Source organism: Euprymna scolopes, chromosome 43 (genome assembly GCF_053919585.1).
Source record: "Euprymna scolopes isolate OS-2025 chromosome 43, ASM5391958v1, whole genome shotgun sequence".
Classification (NCBI taxonomy): Eukaryota; Metazoa; Mollusca; class Cephalopoda; order Sepiida; family Sepiolidae; genus Euprymna; species Euprymna scolopes.
In genome coordinates, this window is record NC_136524.1 from 14575494 (window position 1) to 14602894 (window position 27401).

Here is a 27401-nt window from a genome sequence, read left to right on the forward strand (position 1 = left end):
AGAGACACTAATTAACACTACCAGGATCTTCAGCCAAGATATCCAAATGGAATTTGGAATGGTAAAGTGCGCACAACTAGTTATAAGAAAGGGAAAACTGGAAACGACAGAAGGCATGGAACTACTCTACCAAACAGAAATGAGAGCACTAGGGGAACAAGACGACTATAAATACTTGGGAATTCTGGAAGCGGACACCATCAGAGCAACAGAAATGAAAGAGAAAATTGGAAAGGAATATCTCAGGAGAACAAGAAAACTCCTGGAAACTAAATTATATAGCAAAAACCTAATAAAAGGTATGAATACATGGGCAGTATCACTAGTAAGATACTCTGGACCGTTTATAGGGTGGACAAAAGAAGAACTGACACAACTCGACCAGAAAACCAGGAAACTCATGACTATGCATAATGCACTACACCCAAAGGACGATATTGACAGGCTTTATGTGAAAAGGAAAGACGGTGGCAGAGGACTGATCTGTATAGACGACTGTGTGAAGGACACGAAAAAAGAACTAAAAAAATACATAATGCAAAACACTGAAAGGATAATTATGGCAGCGAGAGACACTGAAAAAAACAACAAAACAGAAAACAGAGAGACAAATGACAAAACGAGAAAAGAGAAGTGGGAAGAGAAACAACTCCACGGGAGATTCATAAGAATGACAAAGATGAGAATAATGAAAACACCTGGACATGGATGTGAAAAGGACATATAAACCGAGAAACTGAAGTTGCAGCACAAGATAACTAGATAAAAACCAACCAAAGCAAGAATCAATAAAACACAAGAAAACTGCAAATGCAGACTCTGTGGACAAAGAGACGAAACGATAAACCATATAGTAAGTGAATGCAGCAAACTGGCCCAAAAGGAATACAAAAACAGGCATGACCAAGTGGAGAGAGCGGTGCACTGGGAATTTGCAAATGACTGCATTTTGAGCGTACAGACAAATGGTACAAGCATAAACCCACAACAGCACTCGATAACGAGAACCACAAAATCCTATGGGACATGGACATACAGACGGACAAACCCATCCAAGCAAGAAGACCAGATGTCGTAATAATTAACAAGAAAGAAAAATCCTGTCAAATCGTAGACTTTGCTGTCCCAGCTGACCTCAGGGTGAGTATGAAAGAAAAGGAGAAATGAAGCAAATACACAGAACTAGCCAGAGAGTTAAAAGGAATTTGGATGACGAAGAAAATCAAAATAGATAATAGTAGGAGCACTTGGAACAATTCGGAAAAACTTTGAGAAAAGAATGTAAGAAATTGGAATCAGAGGAATAACTGCAAAAATACAACGACTAACGATAATGAAAACGACTGAAATATTAAGGAAAATCCTTGAATGTGGAGAATAATACAAGAAGACAATATAACGAATAAGCATTACAGGGAATGAAGAACACCGAAGCTGCATATCTACAAGTTCAACACCCCCATCATGCATCCCCTCCCATAGTTTAACCACCGCTCCTCCCAATAAAAAAGTGACACCAAAGAGCTGTGAAGGGTCAAGAAGGACTGAAAGACCAAGGAGAGAGCGCCAGTCAGACCTCGGTTGGACAAGCACAAAGAGAACTGGGACTTTGGTGAGGCTTAGTGCCACTAAAATTCCAGTATAAACCAATGGCCACTGCTGGCGAGAAATCAATGGTAAGAGGCTATTGCGTTCATGCAAATTCATTTGCAAATGCTATCGAAGGAGGTGAAGAGAACTGGACGTCTGGGGAGACTTGTTGTCACTCAACCTCCAGAGAACAGCACAGGTTTCCAATCAGATCGTTTGTTGACTTGTGTGAAAGCTCCATGTGAGCCAATAATAATAATAATAATAATAATAATAATAATAATAATAATAGTAATAATAATAATAATAATAATAATAATATTAACAATAATATTAACAATGATAATAATAATGGTAATGATGATAATAATAATAATAACTAGCAGGACCTGTGGAAATTCCACAGCAGCATTTTTCATATGTAATATATTGTTGCTAAGTATGCTGTAAGCGTTCTGTTCAGCATGAATGAAGGCACAATCATATTATTCTACTTTTTTTATTAAAACTGTACTGCCCCCTTACTAAAATAATAACTTTGATATATTTCCTGGGCTGATTATTTCATTACAAATACAATGGTCAATTAACTCACAGTTTATAATTTTTCATAATTATTGAATATGTTACTATGTTTGACAATAATTTTTCATAATTTCACCCCACATTATTGCCCCTCCCTTTACTAAAATATTAAATTTGATATATTGTATTGGCTGATTATTTTATAAAAGACACAACTGTCAATTAACTCACATTTCATCATTTTTAATAATTCTTGGATATTGTACTAATTTTGACAATTTTTCATCATTTAAACTCACCATATCGCACACCTTACTAAAATAATTTTGATATATTGTCTAGGCTGATTATTTCATTACAAACACACACATCAATCAACTCACATTTTATCATTTTTCGTAATTCTTGGATATGTTACTAATTTCGACAATATTTTTTTTATAATTTATACTCACATTATCGCCCCCTCCTTAATAAAATAATAACTTTGGAATATTGTCTGGGCTTATTATTTTATTACAAACACACTAATGCATGAAATCACATTTAATCATTTTTCATAATTCTTCGATACATTACTTATTTCGACAATCATTTTTTCATAATTTTAATCACATTTTCGCCCTTCTCTCTTTACTAAATAATAACTTTGATATATTGTCTAGACTGAAAATTTCCTTACAAGCACACCAATCAATTATCTAATATTTCATCATTTTTTCGTAATTCTTGGATATATTACTAATTTCGACAATAATTTTTCATAATTTAGCCCTCCTTATCTCCTTCCCCTTTACTTATATAATAACTTTGATATATCGTCTAGGCTGATTATTTTATTATAAACACACCAATCAATTAAATCACATTTCATCATTTTTCGTAATTCTTGGATATGTTACTAATTTTGACAATAATTTTTTATAATTTAAACCATCCTTGTCACCCTCTATTACTAAAAAAATACTTTGATATATATCTGGGATGATTATTTTATTTCAAACACACCAATCAATTAACTCACATTTTGTCATTTTTCATAATTCTTGGATATATTACTAATGTCGATAATAATTTTTCATCATTTTAACCCACATCATCGCCCCACTTACTAAAATAATAAATTTGATGTATTGTCTGGTCTACAAACACACTAATGCATCAAATAACATATTACATTTTTCATAATTCTTGGATATGTTACTAATTTCGACAATTATTTTTCATAATTTAAACCATCCTTATTGCCCTTTTTTACTAACATAATTACTTTGATATATTTCCTGGGTTGATTATTTTATTATAAACCCACAATCGATTAATTCACATTTAATCATTGTTCATAATCCTGGACATGTTACTAATTTCGACAATAATTTTTATAATTAAAAGCCCACATTATGCCTCTCCCTCCTACTTATATAATATATTTGATATTTTGTCTGGGCTTATTATATCATTACAAACACACCAATGGAGTAACTCACATTTCATCATTTTTCATAATTCTTGGATATGTTACTAATTTCGACAATAATTTTCATAACTTTATTAACCCACTATGTCGCTCCCCCTTACTTAAATAATAACTTTGATATATTGCCTGGGTTGGTTATTTCATTACAAACAAATCAATCAATTCTGGGTATATATGTTTCACCTATCTTATCCAATCCTGGGTGACGCCGCATATTCTGCTATCTCATTCGATCCTGGGCGATGCTGGGTATTTTGCTACTATATGTTTTCCACTTATCTCATTCAATACTGGGCGACACTTTCTGATAGTATATATTTGCACATATCATTCAATCCCGGGACTGACTTCATATCCGCCACCCCACTGTGGAAAATATACATTAAATAAAGTAATGTTTTAATCGTAAACTGTTTCAGCCATTTCTGGGACCGACTTTATATCCCAACCCACTGTTAAAAATATACATAAAATAAAGTAATGTTTAAATCGTAAACTGTTTCAGCCATTTCCGGGACTGAGTTTATATCCCCAACCCACTGCTAAAAATATACATGAAATAATGTAATGTCTAAATAGTAAACTGTTTCAGCCATTTCTGGAACTGACTTATAATCCCGAACCCACTGTTAAAAATATACATGAAATAAAGTAATGTATAAATCGTAAACTTTTCAGCTATTTCCAGGACCGACTTCTTATGTCCCATCCTACTGTTAAAAATATACATTAAATAAAGTAATGTCCAAAACGTAAATGGTTGCAGCCATTTCCGGAACCGACTTCATATTTCCCACCCCACTGTTAAAAATATACATGAAATAAAGTAATGTTTAAAGCGTAAATGGTTTGAATAATTTCTGGGACTGACTTCATATCCCGTAACCCACTGCTTAAAATATACTTGAAATAAAGTAATGTTTAAATCATAAACTGTTTCAGCAGCTTTTCGAAAGTAATACATAAAAACATTAATACTGTTAGAGATTAGGCAACCATTGCTTCAACATGAATTTCTGAGTGTAGTATCAGTTTCAGCATTCCAGTGACTTAAATCCCTCTTTTTTGGTCTTGGTTTATGGAGGAGAAATCCTTCATTACTGATACTATTTTTATTTTTGTTATTGACCAGAGTGCCCCTTTTGGGGAGCTGGTTTCCCCCTAAATTTATAACCGACCTCATGTCCAATTCCGCCCTTATGGGGAGGCAAGTAAACAAAAAAAAAAATCAGAATGGACATTTTATAATTAATTAAAAGTGACATTTCCAGGGCATTTTATAATTAAATCAGAAATAACTTTTTCCAGTGACTTTTTTAATATTAAAACTTTGTTATGTTAAACATGGTACCTATTCACAATGTCTCCCCACGGGACAGATTTAGACACCGTGGTCGTTTTTTAATGTGGAGAAAAAATTGTCTTAGTCGTAAAGGAGTTCTCTTCCACTGAGAGAGAAGAAAGTGAAATGTAGCACTTGAAGAACAGATACTACACTTTGATCTTAGCCAAAAGGCCAAGAAAGATAAATTATTTTTATTAGATTTGCCTCAACATCGACACCAATTTTTTTTTTAATATTTCAATTTCTTTTTCAAAGGTGACAAAGTTTATTTGAAATATTCCACTTTTTGGAATATTCCACTTTCCTTTTTTAGGGATGCACAGCATGATAACGGACGGAGCGACAAGCGTAATAATAACAATAACAATAACAATAACAATAACAACAACAACAACAACAGCAATAACAATAACAACAACAATAATAATAATAATAATAATAATAATAATGGTAATAATATTAACAACAACAACAATAACAATAACAACAACAATAATAATGATAATGATAATGATGATAACAACAACAACAACAATAATAATAATAATAATAATAATAATAATAATAATAATGATAATGATAATAATAATAATAAGGAAGCAGTCTTTGTTGCGATATAAACGTATAATTCTGTTTGTTAATTCAAATTTAATGAAAATCCTCTAAAAATGAATGCAAAATATAGCCAGACGGGCGACAGGCGAACTATCTAGTTAAATGTTACTTCGAATTTATAACAGAAACCAGTCCTTTTATCAATCAATATTGACGTAGAAATTTGCCCCGTCTTTGAACGAGGGAATTAAATATTACGACAGCGGCGGGAGAAAATACCTTCCTCCTCTTTTTCCCATCTAACATTTCTAGCGGCTAAGCAATATGGTGTAAGGTAGACCTATCTTCAAACGCCTTCTTCCAGAACATTACTTCCGACTTTTACTAAGTAGAATACTTAGTTGGAATTTTTTTATTTTTATTTTATTTTTTATTTTTATTTTTATTTTGTTCAAGTCCCATATGTATGTGTGATAGTGCACGATACCTCTTGTATACATGGGAGCCAAACACTATCCCTGCGTCAGAACCACAGGTAAAACATATCTGGGCTCGGTGTTGCCACAAGCACCAAAATATGAAAAATGTCAATTACAACTAATCCAAACCATGGGACCCAGAAGAAAGATCTGGGGTTCATGATCAGCAGGTGCTCCTTCGGTAGCCAGCATGGGGGACCGAGTCGTCATCCTGCGAATGTTGACCAACTTTCTAATTTCAGAAACTCAAATAACATGGACGCTGAACAGGTAAGTATAACCTCTAACTTCAGGGAACAAAATGATATCGAACAAACACAGCACAGCCATGATAACCATCAAAATAGAAAAAAACAAAAAAACAAAGAAAGAAAATAGAATAGGCTCGTAATGGAATGCTACTATAGAAGTAATCCTAAATATAGCTATGGAGGTTATCGGAAACGAATGAAAGAACTATGGGACCTATCCATTGACTACTGTAGAGGACTAGGATATATAAATCCTAATCCCGTTACAAAAGAAAATAATGAAACGAATGGAATTGAAGAAACAAAAACTCAATTGATGGATAAGATAAACGTGTCGTTTATTTACTGTTGAAAGAATGAATGGTTTAGATATAACACGTGTTCATGTCCGCGCGGGTGTAACCATCGTTTGTTGCAGGACTGGTGGTGTAGAAAGAAAAGGAAATGTGTGTTCAACTCACTATCATTTGTTTGTGCGTGGGAAAAGAAGTGAGTAATGCAGTAGAAATGAGAATGATAGTCCAGCGTGTAGACAAAGACAAAGGATAGAGAGTTGACATCAGTTAGCAGTCAGCTACGTGAAGGTATTCTCAGGGACAAGTTGTATATATATAGAGAGAAAGAGTGAGAATGTCAATCCAGTTCATGGAGAGAGAAAGCGTATAAAGTGTACGTGCTGTCTGTTGGCTTTTTGTCCCACATAGTAGCAAGTGGTGTGAGGTACGCACATGCACGCGCCTGCCGAACGGCCGACCACTCACCTTGGAAGGCGGGTTCGAAAAGGAAGAAGCCGATTATTGCTCTTTCTTTTATAGGTGTTTCCGGTGGTCTTTTGCGCATGTGTGGATTTCCTTTGAAAGGGAAGTGACGTCGTCCATCTGTGCGTACGTTAACGTGTGTGTGTATACACGTGAATGTGAGTGTATGTACGCGAACGTGAATATGTGTACGTGTGTGGACCTGAGCGCATATGTTTGTGTGCACGTATGTATATGACAAATAATATTGCTTGAAATGTGAACGCATGTTTTTTGTGTGAGACTAGAAAAGGCTCGCGCACTACCATGTGACAGAACAAAGAATTGCGGACCAAGCAAGACTGATACTCAAGAAAGGTTGGCTCTCTAAACTAGAACTAGCAGAAATTCAGCGAAAAATAAATGATAAAACTGAACGAGAAGCATCCGCCAACGGAACCGCACGTAGAGCAACACCACAAGTTGAACCCTCATAAGTAAAAACACCAAAGTCCGAGGACCAACAAAGTCTACAAACGCGGAAACAGAGAACAAAACTGGTGGGAACCAAGCCGCTGCTCAGCTACTTTGAGCAGCGGCTTGGTTCCCACCAGTTTTGGCAAATTGCAAACAGAATCCTGAACAGAAGCGTGTGCTCTATCCCAACTATCATCAATGGACCTGAGTTAATCTTGTCAGCATCAGACAAAGCCAAATTATTTGCAAAGAACTTTGCAGCCAATTCTACCCTTTGCGACCAAGGCCGCCAACCCCCAATATTTCCTCCTGTATCAGAAAACACACTATGTGATATACAAATATCTGTATGTGATGTTGCCAAGCTAATCAAAAACCTTGATTCCAGTAAAGCAACCGGCCCTGACGGTATTCCAATTATAGTACTCAAAAAACTTCAACCAGAACTAGCGCCCATACTTACAAAACTGTTTAAACGTTGTCTTAAGGAAAATTGCTTCCCATCACCCTGGAAAATCTCATCAGTATGCACTGTATTTAAGAATTCAGGTGATCGCTCATCCCCCTCTCAGTACAGGCCAATAAGTCTCCTGTGCGTCATGAGTAAGTTGCTGGAATCTGTGTTAAATAGAGAAGTAATCAACCATCTCAGCAAAAATAACCTTCTTAGTGACACAATATGGTTTCCGTTCTGCTAGATCTACAGCAGTTGTGCTTACAGTTATATCTCATAGGATTAGCGAATCTCTCGACGGTGGCAACCTTTCTAGGGCAATTGCTCTTGACATATCAAAGGCCTTTGATAGGGTATGGCATAAAGGTTTACTTAACAAGATCTCCAGCTATGGTATTGCTGGAAATGTCTTCTCAATTATTAAATCATTATTAAACCAGGCTTCTGGGCTTGACCTTTACTGCTGATCTTAAATAGAATACGTACATCAAATCTGTTGCCAAGGCCGCTGGAAAAATGGTCGGATCCTTCTATCGATCCAGTAGATATCTCACTGCTGATACAATTCTCTATCTATATAAGAGTCAGATACGTCCAGAAAAGACTTGTCCTGCCTTGATAGGGTTCAAAATAGACTTCGTGGTCTGGTGGGAGATGTCCTTTTCTCCTCGCTGCAACCTCTATCTCACAGAAGAGATGTTGCGAGTTTGTCTCTGCTTTATCGTTATTTTCATGGAAAGTGTTCAACTGAGCTTCAATCTATGATCCCCCCTCGCCAAACTTTCACAAGAAACACTAGACTAGCTGAAAACATTATCAATAATTTTCCCCACTCTTTATCTGTGCCTAAACCTAAACATAGATTCCATGATCAAAGCTTCTTTCTTAGAACTGCATGCCTGTGGAATTGTCTTCCGTTTTCCTGCTTTCCAGCTGTCTATAATATGGTTGTCTTCAAGTCCAACGTGGACAAGTTTCTGATGAGCCGTTCCACTTAAGTTAACAAATTTACCGAACTTCCATCACTATCGATTACTATATTGTCCTTTTGACTACTCTACACTCTTTAACCCTTATCCTTGAGTGGCCTATCGGCCTTGATAAGTGGTGACGCCTATGTAAAAAAAACAAAAAACAAAAAAACCCAGAACATTTGAAACTAATAAAGCCAATTCTACCAAAATGTGAACGGAGGAAAAACAAAAACAGAACAACCAAATCCAACAGAAACAAAACTCTACTGGAGTAAAATATGGGAAAATAGAAAATGCCGAATGGCTGAAAGACATGAAAGAAGAGTTACAACAAATAAAAGAAGGAACAGTGAATGAAATCAACAAGGAAACCCTAAAGAAAACCATAGGAAAAATGGCAAAATGGAGAGCAGCAGGGCATGACGGGATACTTGCATACTGGTTCAAAAAATTCACAACCTTACATGAAAGGCTAGTCCCAAACCTGAGAAGATGTATACAGGAAGCAAGTGTGCCAGACTGGATGACAAAAGGTAGAACCACACTGCTACAGAAGGACACGAAGAAAGGAACCGTCCTTAGCAACTATAGGCTAATCACGTGCTTACCCACTATGTGGAAGATACTGACAGCACAACTAAGGGAACAAATCTACCACTGAATAACCATAAACTCATTCCCAAAGAGCAGAAAGGATGCCAAAAAGGAAAAAGAGGAACACATGATCTGCTATATATAGGTCAAAAGATCCTAAAGGAGGTAAAATGGAGAAAGAATTTAGCCATGGCATGGATCGACTACAAAAAAGTGTACAACAGGATCCCCCAAGCATGGATAATAGAATGCCTAAAATGTATAAAATACCAAACAGGATCACCAATGTAATAGCCTAAAAGGAATACAAAAACAGGCACGACCAAGTAGGGAGGGTGGTGCACTGGGACTTGTGCAAACAGCTGCATTTTGAATGTACAGACAAATAGTACAAGCATAAACCCACAACAGTACTTGAAAACAAGAACCACAAAATCCTAATGGACATGGACATACAGACGGACAAACCCATCCAAGCAAGAAGATCAGATGCCGTAATAATTAACAAGAAAGAAAAATTCTGTCAAATCGCACAAGGAACAATTCCAAAAAACTTTGAAAAAAGAATGTCAGAAATTGGAATCAGAGGAATAGCTGCAAAAATACAATGACTAATGATAATGAAAATGGCTGAAATATTAAGGAAAACACTTGAATGTGGAGAAGACAATATAATGAAGAAGCGTTACAGGAAATGAAGAACACTGAAGCTGCAACTCTGTAAGTTGCACACCCCCATCACGCATCCTTTCCCTTGTCTCATCACTGTTACCCCCCCCCCCAAAAAAAGGTGATATCAAAGAGCTGAGAAGGTTCAAGGAGGATGGAAAGACCGAGGAGAGAGTGCTGACCAGACCTCTGTTAGACAAGCGCGAAGAGAACTGGGACCTTGAGGAGGCTTAGTGCTACTCAAATTCTAGTATAGACTAATGGCCACTGCTAGCGAGAAATCAATGGTAAGAGGCTGTTGTGATGACGCAAATTTATTTGCAAATGCTATCAAAGGAGCTGGAAAGAGCTGCACGTCTGTAGAAACTTGTTGTAACTCAGCTTCCAGAGAACACCACAGGTTTCCAATCAGGTCTTTGATGACGTGTGTGAAAGCTCCATGTAAGCCAATAATAATTATGATTTTGTTCATCAACTTCTCCCTGAAAAGAGATGGGACTTATTTCCAGAGGATTTCCCTCAATCCGGGTTCCAAACCAGGAGCTTCAAAGATCAAGGATGTTGGTGGTACCTACAATAGCAGGGGTCTGAAGGCTGCCTAAAACATTGCGGATTCATAGTTTTTTTTCAAATGTCCTTCCAGATACTACTCCTAGTGTACCAACTATGACCGGGATTATTTGTGATTTAACCCTGTGTATACGCCTTATCTCCAAGGCCAATGGAGCATAATTGCTCCATTTCTCATTCTCCTTCTCTCTCACATTCCTGTCCCAGGGTACTGAAAAGTCTACAATCTGCCAGTTTTTTTGAGACCTTGTCAATGACGACCAAATCCGGACGATTATGTTCTAATTGCTTGGTCGTTATAACACTTTTGTCCCACCATACCTCTACCTTGCTATCCTCACTTGTTTTCACTTCATCAACCACCTCCTCAACCACTTTCCAACACACTTCACCCCAACCCTCTTATACACCTCCCAATATATCTGGAGTCCCATGCGATCGTGTCTTTTGCAGTACTCTCTGTGGGCCAACCTACTACACCCTGCTGCAAGGGGCACAATTAACTCTCAGGTTTTACCACAAATCCAGCATTCTGCAGCAATTTCCTATCCTAGAACCACTTTTTTGAACAATTGTGTTCTTAATGCCTGCTCTTGTGCTGCACAAACAAAAGCTTCAGTACTCTTAGCCAAATACCCAGCTCTTAAGCCATTGCCATAAACTTTCATCAGCCACTTCTGCTATATCCTGAAAGAACTTCCATGCATTTTCTTCCTAGTCAGTTCCTCTGCCCTTTCTCTATCCATACGTTTCACATACCTCCACTTCATTGGTCACAACCTTAAGCATCTGTGTAATAAATTGCGAACAGACGGGCTTACCTGACAAACGCTCGAGGTGTGCACTCTGCAAAGCGGGCACGTCCAAAGAAAAATGGCAAGATGGCGGCGGCCGGTTAATATTGCCAAGTAATCACGCAAAATCTCGTGTTCTCTCGCACACACGAGAGTTCAGCTTAGCATAAAAACGGGTCACTGTGAGCAAGAAGCGAGAAGGAAAAACGTAGTCAAGAAAAGACGACGCTTCTGACGACTGAGAAGAAAAAAGAAGAAAAAGAGCAAGAAGTAGAAGAGGAAGAAGAGAACGATACATGAGAAGACGAGGTGTGTGCGGTTTTGAGTAAATCGAAACAGACAGAAAAAAAAAACTCTGATTACAAGCTATCTCGGCTTTGGTATGGAGAAATTTGACATCAGATTAATTCCGGAATTCGATGGCTCCCCCACTGGTCCCTCGGTGGTCGAATGGCTGGAAAAGGCTAAGCGCGTTTGCCGGTTGTACAAGATTAAAGACCCCGCTATGGTTATCCCATTGAGACTCACTAAAGGGGCTTATGCCGTGTACCAGCAGCTAGGGGAGGATCCGACTATGGAGCGCTATACGGGGTATTTGGTACAGACCCTTTTGTCGCCTGGAGGCAGTTTTCCGAACGCTGACTTGGGCCGGGGGAGACAGTGGATGTCTACATGGCCGACTTGAAAAAGCTTGCCACTCCCTTCGGCGGTGCAAGTGATCGCATATTGGCATGCGCCTTTTTGTCGGGACTTCCGGATGAGGCAAGTCGACTGCTGCGAGCATCGTCAAGACTCACTGAGATTGGATTGGAGGAGTTATTGGCGGGAGCACGAAACATCTTGAAAGACGATCGAGAACTAGTCTCCGCAGCTGTTGACACTCTGGACTCGCCAACGAAGGGTCTACGATGCTATACCTGTGGTGGCCCCAACCACTTTTCCAGAGACTGCAAAAGCGGTACAAGGCGCACCCCTAATTATGGAGCACGACAAGTAATACGGTGTCACCAATGCAATAAGCCAGGCCACATAGCGCGGAATTGTCTGGGAAACGGGCAAGGGGAGGACGCCGCAGCGCTAGCACCCTCCCCAATGCGGCATTGAACAAAGCGCTGCCTGCAGTAACAGTTCAAGTTGATGGATGTGAACGTTCAGCGCTGGTTGACACCGGCTGTACCCAAACCCTTCTTCGAAAGGAATATTGCGCCACATGGAAGAAACGAAGGATCCCTGTACTTACTGTCGGCCAAGGCTCATTGTTGTGTTGTGGGGTCAGCGTTGTTCATATCAGCATTGGCAATGGCTCTCCGGTTGCTGTGACGGTGTTAGTGGTCGATGAGGAGCTGCTCGGATATGACCTTCTCCTTGGAATGGACGCTATCACACAGCTAGGTGGAATTACTGTGAACAGCGCCGGTGATGTGAGCTTCTCTCGACCAAACAAACAAATGTGTGCAGCAATCACTCTCGATGAGCCCGACTTCCATGCAGAATACGAATAAGGGCACAAACACTTGGACAGCGTCCTGGAAATGGACAGGCGACCAGCCACCAGTGTCATTGCAGAATCGACTTACAGAGTATCCTCCTCCTGCGTGGCTTAGGGGGCAGTACGAGGCAGAACTTCAAGTGTGGCTGGATAATGGCTGGTTAGTTCCATACCCAGAGGATGAGCTCGGGCCCCCGCGGGGGCTAATTCCCCTGATGGCTGTCAGACAAGAGAACAAGCAGAAAGTTCGACCTGTTCTTGATTACCGGGAACTTAATGAATACGTTGACCCACACACTGTGGGGGCTGATGTCTGTGCTCATAAACTACGGGAGTGGCGGCGGCAGGGTGCGGAAGCAGCCATACTGGACTTGCGAAGAGCGTACTTGCAAATACGTGTTGAGAAATCGCTGTGGCCGTTCCAGATGGTGGTGATCAAAGGAACTCGCTATTGCTTGACCAGGCTAGGATTCGGCCTGAATGTAGCCCCTAACATCATGACAGCAATCATGCAGGCGATCCGGCGTCAAGATGAAGCGGTGCAACATGCGACATCGTCGTATATAGACGACATTTTTGTCAATGAGAGCCTCCTGTCTGCCCAGGCGGTCAAAGAACACTTCGAGCACTTCGGATTGTCGTGCAAGGAGCCGGAGCGGCTACAGGACGGGGCGAAAGTGCTCGGACTGCAGGTGAGCGGAAGTGCAGATGGCCTTCAATGGGGAAGGAGTGGTGAAATCCCGGAAATCTCATCTGCCATCACACGTCGGAGCACGTTTTCCATTTGCGGAAAATTGGTGGGTCACTTCCCTGTGTGTGGGTGGCTCCGAGTGGCTGTAGCGGCCATAAAGCGACGGGCAACTTCTATGTCAACTGGATGGGACGATGAGGTGCATGATCCTGCCCTGCAAAGCATGCTGGTGGAAGTTGTGGCCAGAGTGACCAATGATGACCCTGTACGGGGGAGCTGGTGCGTCGATGGGAGTGAATTTACAGTTTGGGTAGACGCCAGCTCACTTGCCCTTGGCGTTGCTCTGGCGGTCGACGGAAGGATAATAGAAGATGCCTGCTGGCTTTGGCCGGAGAATGATGCCAAGCATATAAACCTAGCTGAACTCGATGCTACACTGAAAGGAGTCAATCTAGCGCTTCAGTGGCAGGCTAGAATCCTTCACATCATCACGGATTCCACGTGTGTGCATCGGTGGATGACCAATGCCTTGAACGGAAAAGCACGTCTGACAACGAAGGCGTCGGCCGAAATGTTGATCCGGAGGCGGCTTGCTACCCTAACCGAAACCACTAAGGAATACGACTTGGTCATAGATGTGACACTGGTGCAGTCCTGTTTGAATCAGGCGGATCGTCTGACCAGAGTGCCACGCCGTTGGCTAGACCTGCCAAAAGAAGTGAACGAGTCAGCACCTGTAAATTGCACTGCAGTGGGACATAGACTCAGCCCGGAGCATATTAATGATGTCCATTGCCAAAGCGGGCACTCCGGTGTAAACCGAACGCTTTACTTCACCAGATTGGTTGACCCCTCTGTGTCTCGGAGGGCTGTGAAATCTGTTGTGGGAAGCTGCAACACCTGCCGATCGGTCGACCCAGCACCTGTCCGGTGGAAGAAGGGAATACTCAGTGTGAAGCGTAATTGGGATAGGATTGCGATGGACATAACGCACTACAACGGGAGACATTTTTTGGCGCTTATCGACTGTGGACCATCTAGGTTTTCATTGTGGCGGCTTCTTCGCCGGCAGGACGCGGCTGCCATTATCCATGAGTTGGAAGGTGTGTTCCTCGAGCGTGGCCCTCCTTCTGAGATACTCACCGACAATGGCCCCGCTTTTGTTAGTGAGCCGTTTAAACAGTTTGCAGATGGCTGGGGTGTCCATCTGCATTTTCGGTGTGCCCATGTTCCCAGTGGAAACGGGATTATTGAGCGCAATCACAGAACGGTTAAGACAATCGCAGCGCGGAAGAGGTGTATGGTACCTGAAGCAGTCTATTGGTACAACGTCACCCCTAAGGACGATGTTTCACCCTCCACCGCGCCAGCCAACGCGCTACATACATACCGTGTCAGAGTGAGAGGTTTGGAGAGCAGCTCACTACCCGAACCGGAGCCACCACAAAAGAACATAAAAGAAGGAGATGTCGTCTGGGTTAAAAAACCCCGAGGCCAGTGCACGACTCGCTACGGAACCGGTCATGTCACTGAAGTGATCAGCCCACAGGCGGTGCGAGTTGATGGAGTACCTCGTCATATTAAAGACTTAAGATCAGTATTCCAAACGCAGCTGCCGCTTGACGAAGATAGTGAAATTGAATCCGTGACCAGCGATCCATCATTCTGGTTCATGACGGCTTCAACACACAGCGACACTGAGAGTGGTAGCCTTCAAAGTACTGACCCTCCTGCTGATGATGAAGACCCGGACAGTGATACTGCGATGCTCAGCTTTAGGTTCGCCGACCTTCGTGTCACGGAAGACAGCACAGACGATGATGAAGCCCCGAATCCCCCTCTCCGAAGAAGCACTCGAAGAAAAAGGCCACCGCCTCCCTGCTCTTTCTGTGATAATGAGATCAGGGGGGAGTGTGTAATAAATTGCGAACAGACGGGCTTACCTGACAAACGCTTGAGGTGTGCACTCTGCAAAGCGGGCACGTCCAAAGAAAAATGGCAAGATGGCGGCGGCCGGTTAATATTGCCAAGTAATCACGCAAAATCTCGTGTTCTCTCGTACACACGAGAGTTCAGCTTAGCATAAAAACGGGTCACTGTGAGCAAGAAGCGAGAAGGAAAAACGTAGTCAAGAAAAGACGACGCTTCTGACGACTGAGAAGAAAAAAGAAGAAAAAGAGCAAGAAGTAGAAGAGGAAGAAGAGAACGGTACATGAGAAGACGAGGTGTGTGCGGTTTTGAGTAAATCGAAACAGACAGAAAAAAAAAAACTCTAACCAAATGCTCCTTCAATGACATCTCCTTGGTTCTAACACAATCTTTTACACTTTTTAATCCTCTCCCACTATCTTTCCTCTTTTCGTACAGTCTCGCTACATGAAATATACCTACATTGCTAAAACTTTTCTTGTTTTGATATCCATGGCATGCAACTCCTTGTCAGACCATTCTAAAATTCCTGCACTGTATCTCAAAACACAGACTGTCCATGCATTCACCGTTTTCATTAGGTTTCCTCCATACAATTTCAACTTTGCAATTAGTTTCACTCTTCTAAGATACTCCTTCTGACTTTCTCCTTCATTTCTTCGAATGTGAAATATACCAAACATTGCTAAAACTTTTCTTGTTTTGATATCCATGGCATGCAAATCCTTGTCAGACCATTCTAAAATTCCCGCACTGTATCTCAAAACACTGACTGCCCATGCATTTACTGATTTCATTAGATTTCCTCCATACAGTTTCGACTTTACAATTAGTTTCAATCTTCTAAGATACTCCTTCCTGACTTTTTCCTTCATTTCTCTGTTCATGATGCCTACACCCTCCAGCACTCCCAAATACTTATACCCTGTATCTTCTATTTTTTTCATGATTTCTCCATTTGGCAGCACTATTCCATTCAAATGAACCTTTACTCCCCTGTTCATCACCAGCACTGCACATTTACTAATCCCAAAATCCATCCAGATATCTTCCGAGTATGTCCCTACGAGCTCTACCAGTTTCTCCTTTTCCTTTTCATTTCTACCGAATATTTTCAAATCATCCATAAACAGTAAATGGTTGAAGCATCTTCCACCAGATCCAAAGTTATACCCCAGTTTCTCTCTCTTCAAGAGGATGCTCAGTGGCATCATTATCATTACAAAAAGAAGTGGAGATAACGAATCTCCTTGGAATATTTCACAGTTAATGCCAACCTGCCCCAGCACCTCTCTGTTTGCTGTTAGCACCGTTTTCCATTAAGCCATACTTGCCTCCAAAAGCCCTATCACATTCCCTGCAACCTTTATCATCAATAGTGTTTCCTGGATCCATGAATAAGGAACCATGTCATAAGCCTTTCTCTAATCGATCCATGCTATGCTCAGATTCCTCTTCTTCTTTGCATCCTGCATTAATGCCTTATCAATCAGTAGTTGCTCCTTGGTACCCCTCGAGCCTTTCCGACACTCTTTCTGTTCATAATAATAATAATAATAACAACAATAATAATACTTTCCAATTTCAGAAGCGCAAATAACACAGATGCTGAACAGGTAAGTATAACCTCTAATTTCAGGGGCCAAAATGATACTGACCAAACAGCACAACCAAAATAACCATCAAAAAAGAAAACCACAAAGGAAGAAATGGACAACGAATGAGAGTAGACCCGTAATGGAATGCTATATAGAAGCCACTCTAAATATAGATATGGAAGTTATTGGAAATGAATGAAAGAACTCTGGGACTAGTCCAGTGACTACCATATGACAGAACAAAGAATTGTGGACCAAGCAAGACTGATACTCCAAAGAGGCTGGCTCTCAAAACTGGAACTAACAGAAATACAACGAAAAATAAATGATGAAGTTGAGCATGAAGTATCCTCTACTGGAACTGCACATGTAGAAACCTCACAAATGGAAGCCCCACAACTAGAAATATCACATGCGAAGAATCTGCAAATATTGGACCTTACAAACGTGGAAATCAATAACAATGAAACAAAGCTAACAGAGGAAGAAGCAGATGAAAAAGAAAAAATAATACAGTTCATGGACGAAGAAAAAAACAAAACTCCCATCTTTAAGGAATCAAGAGCAGAAGAAATTAAAAACAGAGACAGAGAAGGTTAACGAGCTCCTCCTACAAATCACAACAGACACAATCACAAACTCAAACAACTTAATTTATGCAAAGATGATAAGTATTGTGTTCAAATAAAAAAAAAAAACAGCCAGGAAAAGATGCACAAAAAACCCCTGAAATAATAAGGCTAAAAACCCAAATCAGGAAACATAAAAAAGAAGCAAAAACGATAATCAGGAAGAAAACGATATGGATAAGATGGAAAATTGGAAATGTGACCAGCAGAGAGAAGCTAAAAAGAAACAGGAGGAAGTGAACCACAAAATAGCAACAAAAGAAGATTGAGACGATATATAAATCCGAACAATGCAAGCAAAACAGGACATTTGAAAACAATGAAAGCCAATTCTATCAAAATGTAAACGGAGGAAAAACAAAAACAAAACGACCTAACATGACAGAAACAAAACTCTACTGGAGTAAGATATGGGAAGAACGAATCACAATAGAAATGCCAAATGGCTGAAAAAATGAAAAAAGAGTTTTTTTTTTTTTTTGTTTTTTTTACAAAGGCATCACCACATTATCAAGGCCCAGAGGCCACTCAAGGATTAGGGTTAAAGAGTGTACAGTAGAAATTGGTCAATATAGTAATCATTAGTAATGAAAATTTGGTAAATTTAATAACTTATATGGAACGGCTCATCAAGAACTTATTTACTTTAGACTTGAACACAACCATATTGTAGTCAGCCGGAAAGCAGGAAAACGGAAGACAATTCCACAGGCGTGCAGTTCTAAGAAAGAAGCTTTGTTCATGGAATCTACGTTTAGGTTTAGGCACAGATAAAGAGTGGGGGAAATTATTGATAGTGTTTACAGCTAGACGAGTGTTTCTTGTGAAAGTTTGGCGAGGGGGGACCATAGATTGAAGCTCAGTTGAACACTTTCCATAAAAATAACGATACATCAGAGACAAACTCGCAACATCTCTTCTGTGAGATAGAGGTTGCAAGGAGGAGAAAAGGACATCTCCTACGAGGCTACGAAGTCTATTTTGAACTCTATCAAGGCAGGACAAGTCCTTTCTAGCAGCTCCTGCCCAGATGTGGCAACAGTATTCCATCCTTGGACGTACCTGGCTCTTATATAGGTAGAGAATAGCATCAGCAGTGAGATATCTACAGCGGCCTTGGCAACAGATTTGATATACGTGTTCCATTTAAGATCAGGAGTAATGGTCAAGCCCAGAAGCTTGTCAAAACTAGAGGCCTCCTGAAGACGAGAGCCATTCATTTCAATTGATGACAAATGTGAATTAGAATGTTGATGATGTAAAGAGAGAAGCTTGGTTTTAGATGCATTAAAAGTAACCAGCCACTCCTTTCCCCATTGTACTACGTGCTCAAGATCAGAGGAGAGAGAATTGGAGAGAACTTGGTCATTTACTGTCTTAGATGTGCTACCATAAATGGTAGTGTCGTCAGCATAAATGTCTACAAATGATGTAAGGATATGATTTGGAAGATCATTAATGTAGATCAGGAAAAGAGTTGGGCCCAGGATGGATCCCTGAGGGACACCGGCATTAATACTGTGAGCTTCTGATTTTTGCCCCTCAACTACTACTCTTATGAACCTATCAGAAAGAAATAATTTAATAATTGAGAAGACTTTTCCAGCTATACCATAGCTAGCGATCTTATGAAGTAAACCATTATGCCATACCCTATCAAAGGCTTTAGATATGTCAAGAGCAATTGCCCTAGAAAGATTGCCACCGTCGAGAGATTTGCTAATCCTATGCGATATAACTGTAAGGACATCTGCTGTAGATCTAGCAGAACGGAAACCATATTGAGTGTCACTAAGAAGGTTATTTTTGTTGAGATGTTTGATTACTTCTGTATTTAACACAGATTCTAGCAACTTACTCATGACGCACAGGAGACTTATTTGCCTGTACTGAGAGGGGGATGAGCGATCACCTGAATTCTTAAATACAGGGCATACTGATGAGATTTTCCAGGGAGATGGGAAACTATTCTCCTTAAGACAACGTTTAAACAGTTTTGTAAGTATGGGCGCTAATTCAGGTTGAAGTTTTTTGAGTACTATAATTGGAATACCATCAGGGCCAGTTGCTTTACTCGAATCAAGGTTTTTGATTAGCTTGGCAACATCACGTACAGATATACGTATATCACATAGCGTGTTTTCTGATACAGGAGGAAATATTGGGGGTTGGCGGTCTTGGTCGCAAAGGGTAGAATTAGCTGCAAAGTTCTTGACAAAGAGTTTGGCTTTGTCTAATGCTGACGAGATTACCTCAGGTCCATTGATAATAGTTGGGATGGAGCACACGCTTCTGTTCAGAATTCTGTTTGCTATTTGCCAAAACTGGTGGGAACCAAGCCGCTGCTCAGCTACTTTTGACTTAACAGATTGTGCATACAACTCTCTTGTGTTCCTTATTACTTTCTTACAATGGTTGCTGGCAGTCCTGAAAACGGCTTTAGTTTCCATACATCTATTACGTTTGAAGCAGTGGAAAAAGTGATTTCTGTGCGCAATGGCAGCAGCACATTCTGGAGAGAACCATGGCTGGCTGTTAGGTTTTTGCTGAAACTTTTTAGAGGGTATGAAATGGTCAATACCTACAATTAACTATTCAGTTAGGTCTAATACTATAGAGGACACATCCTTTTTAAACATGGAATGCAGAGGTAGATCAGATATAAATGTACGGAAGCTATCCCAGTCAGCCTTAGTGTATCGATATACTGTACGATGAAGAGGTACGTCTGGGGACTTATTACATTTCATTTTTATCTTAATTGATACAACAGAGTGGTCGGAAGATCCAAGAGGCGACAGAACAGAAACTGAACATAGTTCAGGGCAAGTTGTGAGAAAAAGGTCTAGTAGGCTCGCATACTGGCCGTCATTATCGGGCACACAGGTAGGTTCCTGAACAATCTGAGTGAGGTCATAGGCAATGGAGAAATCATGACAGAACCTCCCCTCATCATCGGTCTTGTTTGAGTGGGTCAACCATTCGACGTTGTGAACATTGAAGTCTCCACATACGTGAATGTTAGCTGAAGGATAAGTAGAAAGGACTTGGTCAATTTTCTCAGATATGCTTTGAAAGATAGTAACTCCGCTGTTGTGGGGGCGATAGAGAGTAAATATAAATGCAGTAGTGTGAGCTAAAGCAACCCGGAAGCACATATAGGGTAAGTTAGGATCTTCCCTGGAGATGTCCCTCCCACATGGAAAGCTATCTTTTATATAGGCACATATTCCATGCCCATGGCGATCTTGGGGGTCAGATTTAGAAGTTAAGTTAGAGTATCCTGAAATTGCAAACTCATCTAGGGAAATAGCCTGTCCAATGGCAGTTTCACTTAAAAATAAAAGGTCTGGTTTAGTCTCCTGTAATTGGGTTTCAACCTCTGGAAGGTTAGAACGAAGACCCCTGATGTTGGAGAAGGAGACATGGTAGTAGGGGTCTACGTTGGAAGTTGGAGAACAGGGTTTAATCGTGTATTTTTTCTTGAAACTTGTCATGATGAAATTTTGGAATTTGTGGACTAGGTCGACAGATTTACTTTGAGCAGGACAGAGAGGGGAAACTAAGAGAGAAAAAGAAACGAAGAATTTTTTTTTTTGTTTCACATGATAAGGTAAAGCCATAACAATTACCCACTAGTATGGCATCGAGAGGCCCCACCAGAAGCTACTGCATGGTCCAGATTCCATTCACCAAATGGCAATACAGCAACCCCAGTACTTTGCACCTGCTGATAGGACAGCCTCCTTAGTGGTTAATCCAAGGTTCGGGTCCCTGACTATCAGGCGGATAACGTCAGCCCAGACAAAACGTTTACCTCCAGCACCCTTACTAGTGACATGGCTACAAGGATAGACATAGAAACAGAAAATTTCCACCAACTCTGCCAACTGTTTGCGCAAAAATACTGCCAACCTAGAAAACAGCTTTTTCTTCTCCCTTTGTCAGAAAACTCACATCGAAAAAGGAACAGTGAATGAAATCAGCAAAGAAAGCATAAAGAAAACCATAGGAAAAATAGCAAACTGGAGAGCACCAGGACATAACGGGATACATGTATACTGGTTAAAAATTTCATAACATTACACGAAAGATAGCTCAAAATCTGAGATGTATACAGGAAACAAACGTGCCAGTTTGGATGACACTTGAGAACCACACTGCTACGGAAGGCACAGAGAAAGGAACCACCCCAGCAGATCTATTATGTACTTACCCACTATATTAATAGCACAACTGAGGGAACGAATCTACCATTCCCTAATAATTGTGGACTTCTCACAGAGGGACAGAAAGGATGCCAGAAAGGAAAAAGAGAACACATGATCAAAAAATCCTGAAGGAAGTAAAAAGAAGAAGAAAGAATTTATCCATGGCATGGATAGACTACAAAAAAAGTGTACGGCAAGATCCCCCAAGCACAGATAATAAAATGCTTAAAAATGTATAAAATGCCAAGCAGGATCATTAATATGATAGAAAATGCAATGAGAACATGGAGACTGGAATTGACAGCTGATGGACAACACATAACAGAAATCAACATACAAAGAGGCATCTTCCAAGGAGATTCGTTATCACAATTACTGTTCATCATAGCCATGATGGTCCTGAACAATATACTGAAAAAGTGCCAAGCCAGATACAAGTTCTCTAATACAGAAGAAAAAAAAATGAACCACCTGATGTACATGGACGATCTGAAACTTTTTGCAAGGACCAAAAAGGAACTAGATACACTAATAAACACTACCAGGATCATCAGGCAGGATATCCAAATGGAATTTGGTATGGAAAAATGCGCACTACTAGTTATATGAAAAGGAAAACTGGAGACGACATAAGGCATGGAACCAAACAGAAATGAGGGCACTAGGGGAACAAGACAACTATAAATACTTGGGAATTCTGGAAGCGGACAACACCAAAGCAACAGAAATGAAAGAGAGAATTGAAAAGAAATACCTCAGAACAACAAGAAAACTCCTGGAAACTAAATTATATAACAGAAACCTAATAAAAGTTATAAATGCATGGGCAGTATCACTAGCAAGATACTCTGGACCGTTTATAGGGTGGAAAAAAGAAGAACTGAGACAGCTCGATCAGAAGACCAAGAAACTCATGACCATGCACAATGCACTACACTCAAAGGATGATGTTGACAGACTCTACATGAAAAGGAAAATTGGTGGGAAAAAAAAAGAATTAGAAAAATACATAATGCAAAACACTAAAAAAAAATTTTATGGCAGCGACAGACATTGAAAAAAATTAACAAGACAGAAAACAGAGATAAAGGATAAGATGAGAAAAGAAAAAATGGGAAGAAAAACAACTGCATAGAAGATTCATATGGATGACAAAAGATGAGAATAACGAAAACACCTGGACATGAATGTGAAAATGACATGTAAACTGAGAAACTGAATTCCTAATAACTGCAGCACAAGATAACTCGATAAAAACCAATTCCATCAAAGCAAAGATCGACAAAGCACAAAAAAATAGTAAATGCCGACTCTGTGGACAAAGAGACGAAACGATAAACCAAGTGAACGCAGCAAACTGGCCCAAAAAGGATGCAAGAACAGACATGACCAGGTGGAAAGGGCAGTACAATGGAAATTATGCAAACAACCGCATCTCGAATACACAAACAAATGGTACAGGTATAAGCTGGCAACAGTACTTAACAAGAATCACAAAATCCTATGTGACATAGACATACAAATGGATAAACCAATCCAAGCAAGAAAACCGGATGTCGTAATAATTAACAAGAAATAAAAGTCCTGCTAAATCATAGACTTTTCTGTTCCAGCTGACCACAGGGTGAATATCAAAGAAAAGGAGAAATGGAGCAAATACACAGATACACAGAGCTAGTCAGGGAGCTGAAAGAGATATCGATGATCAAGAAAATCAAGATATTACCTACAATAGTAGGAGCTCTAAGAACAATCTCGAAATACTTTGAAAAAAGGATGGGAGAAATTGGAATCAGAGGAATGACTGGAAAGACACAACAAATAGTAATGAAAACAGCTGAAATATTAAGGAAAACCCTTGAATGTGGAGACTAACACACATGAGCCACAAACGTGGATCAGACAAACTGCTTCAGAGGCAAATCATGAAACGTTACACGAAAACAAGAACATTGAAGTTGTATATCTCTAAGTTCTCTAAATACACTCCATCACTTTATTACCACATCACCTCCCCCTCTCCAAAAAATAAAAAAAGAATGAGATCGAATAGCTGAATAGAGTCAAGGAGGAAAGAAAGACTGAGGAGAGACCTCTGCTGGACAAGTGCGAAAAGAACTGGAACCTTGCAGAGACTTATTACCACTCAAATTCTAGTGGAGACCAATGGCCGCTGCCTGCAATAATGCAAATTTATTTGTAAATGTTATCGAAAGAGGTGAAGAGCACTGAAAATCTGGGGAGATTTGTTGCCACTCAGCTTCCAGGGAACAGCACAGACTGTTTTTAAGGAGAGATCTTTGATGACCTGTGTGAAAGCTCCTTGTGAGCCAATAATAATAATAAGTGACGCATGCATGGTCCCCCGTGAGTGCACAGTGAACGAAGCATAAAAAAATGACTAAGTTCAGCATTTTCCCCCACCCATTTAGCCCCAAAAGTCCCCAGGGGATGTCAAATCGACAAACGGTGCAGTTTTAGGTTTCAACATATGTAAATTTGAGCTCTGCATCATACAAAAAAAAAAAAATAGAAATGACTAAGTCCATAATTTACCCCCCCCCTTCCCATTTAGCCCCAAAAGTCCGCAAGGCCTTAACAAAATTCTAAATAGACATACACAGAAAATTTTGGACAAATATTGTAAAATAGTCCCAAAAATGGAGTGTTTTATTAGCCCTAAAAGAGCCCCTGGGGCACACTCAAGAGTTATTGCAAAGTATAGACAAACAAAATTATATAGAAATCAGTTACAATTTTTCAGAAAGTTTTATAAAAATCCAAGGCATCAATTTTTTAATAAGCACAAAAGTGTTAATTTTAGCCATTTTAACCCAAAAGGTACCCCTAAGGGGGCAAATGAAGTTTTCCCAGAAAATCTGTTCTGTTACTGTTTTTACTCATATCATGTTTAATGTTTGTGCAAAATTTGAAAAAAATTCCAAATTATTAAAAAAAAAGTGCGGACAGACGAATGGACGAATGGATGAACAAACGAACGGGTGAATAGACAAAGTCCACTCTTCTATTGTCGGGGGACCAATAATAATAATAATAATAATAATAATAATAATAATAATAATAATAATAATGTCTCAAGAGTGTCAAAAGTTTGAAGAAGAAAGTAGAAATGACACTACTGAAATGATAGATAATGATTTGTATCAAAAGGACAGGGATAGCTTACTTAAAAATAGTACAGAAATAACAGATGATGACTAAAATTTGCTGAATAGACTGAAAGAATTAATGAGAAGTAGTGAAAAAGAAAAAAATTTTAATTGCAAGAATATTGACCAAAGTTAAGGAATGCGACAAATAAAGAGAGAGCATAAAAGATGTCAGACATTTTGCAGCAGAAGTTGTTGGTAAGATGGTAGAGGCGAAAGACCAAAAATAGAACAGAAAAAAAAAACATATTGGAGAAGGAAAATAGAAGGTGATCTGAAGAGATTAAGGAAAGATCTAGGTCGACTTCAGGCATGGTTCACAGGTCAATGGAAAAAATGCAAACAAGGAAAGAAAGAAGAACTGGATAGATGATACAAATGGAAAGTCAAGGCATTTAATACCCCTATGGAAAAGATAAAGCAGCAAATTATGGCAAAAGCTTCCAATATTAGGAGGTATAATAGCAGAATTAATCAGTTTAACAACAAATTAATCAAAACAAACCAGTCAAGGCTTTTTAGAAATATAGAAGGAAATGAAACCAAAACAATCGCTCCTAAGCCTCAAGAAGCTACAAAAGTTTTGGTCAAGTACATGATCAAGAGAGACTTCCCACAAGGTTGATGCTGACTGGGTCGCTAGAGTAATTGAAAGAGTGTAAGAGCACCAACAAGAGGATATCCACATTTCTGTTGAAGATTTTAGAAAAACAAATGAAGTACATGCCTAAGTGGAAAGGACCTGGACCTGATGAAATTCATGGGTACTGGTTGTGATCTTTTACAGGAATCCATGAGATGTTTGATGTTTCTCTGGATGAATGTATCAGATTGTGCCAGATCAGAATGGCTTGTAGTGGGAAGGACTATTTTAATAAAGAAAGATCCTACTAAACAGCCAGATGTTGAAAATTATAGACCAATTGCGTTGGAAGACACTGGCAGTGATAATCAGTTCAAAAGTATATGACCATCTTGAAGTAAATGGTTCACTATGAGTGGGAGGAAACGGTATTTAGGAACAAAAGACCAACTATCGATTGATAAATGCATTTTAAAGAACTGCAAAATGAGAATAACAAACATGAATTTAGCTTGGATAGATTACAGTAAGGCTGGCAGTGCTGCATTCGTGGGTACTCAGGACATTAAAATGGTAGGGATGATTGAAAATATAATTGAGTTCCTAGGGAAAAGTATGAGTAGTTGGAAAACCAAACTCTTTCAGATGGGAAACTATTAGGGACAGTCGCCATCAGACATGGAAGATTCCTTTTCATCACATTCATAATAGCACTCATACCATTGACACATGTACTAAGAAAGACAAAGATGGGATACCAACTGGAGAAGAATGGACCAAAGATCAACCACATGTTATTTATGGACGATCTGAAATTGTTTGCCAAATCAGAAAAGGAAATTGATTCTCACTGTTCAAACTGTACAGCATTGAAGTGAAGACAAATAAGGAATTTGGAATTTCCAAATGTGCAGTAGTTTAGTCTTAAACGAGGGAAGACAGGATACATGAAGGGCATCATTTTGCCAAATGGTAAAGATTAAGAGATCCTGATGCAGAAGGCTACACATATTTGGGGGTGATTGAATTTGATACGATGCTTTGCAATGAAATAAAAGAAGTGTATATGAGGAGACTCAAATTGCTCCTGAAATCTAGACTGAATGGTAGGAATCTGTTCTCAGCCATCAATTCATGGACGGTTGCTGTAATTTGATACAACGCAGCGTTTGTAGAATGGACACAGGAAGAAATGAAGAAGCTAGACAGAGACACATGGAAACTGTTAGTCAAATATGGAGCACTTCATCCAAATTCTAATATGCTCAAGCTGTATATCACAAGGAAGAAAGGAGGAAGAGGATAAATTGACATTGAAGAATGTGTTGGGGGAAAGCTTAAACGTGTTCGCTACTACATGGCTAACAGTCATGAAGTGTTACTTGAAACACTGGCAAAAGAGGAAGAGCTGGATAAAGATTCATTGGAAGATAAACAGAAGTACAAGGAAAGAATCAAAGCAGAAAAGTTGACTGAGTTGAAAAGAATTAAACTTTATGGTTAGTTTGAGCGAGATACTAAGACACAAAAATGTCAGGACACATGCAATTTTCTGTCTAAAGGTAAATTGAAAAAGAGAAACAGAAAATCTTATATTTGCTGCTCAGGAA

At 39.6% G+C, this 27401-nt stretch overlaps 1 protein-coding gene and 1 pseudogene across 1 annotated transcript in view; both read right to left on the reverse strand.

The window, feature by feature from the left end:
- LOC145268201 (uncharacterized) overlaps positions 1-27401 on the reverse strand; it is a 476340-nt gene that overhangs the window by 159208 nt on the left and 289731 nt on the right. The window lies entirely within an intron of this gene.
- Positions 5006-5121, reverse strand: LOC145268457 (U2 spliceosomal RNA; annotated as a pseudogene).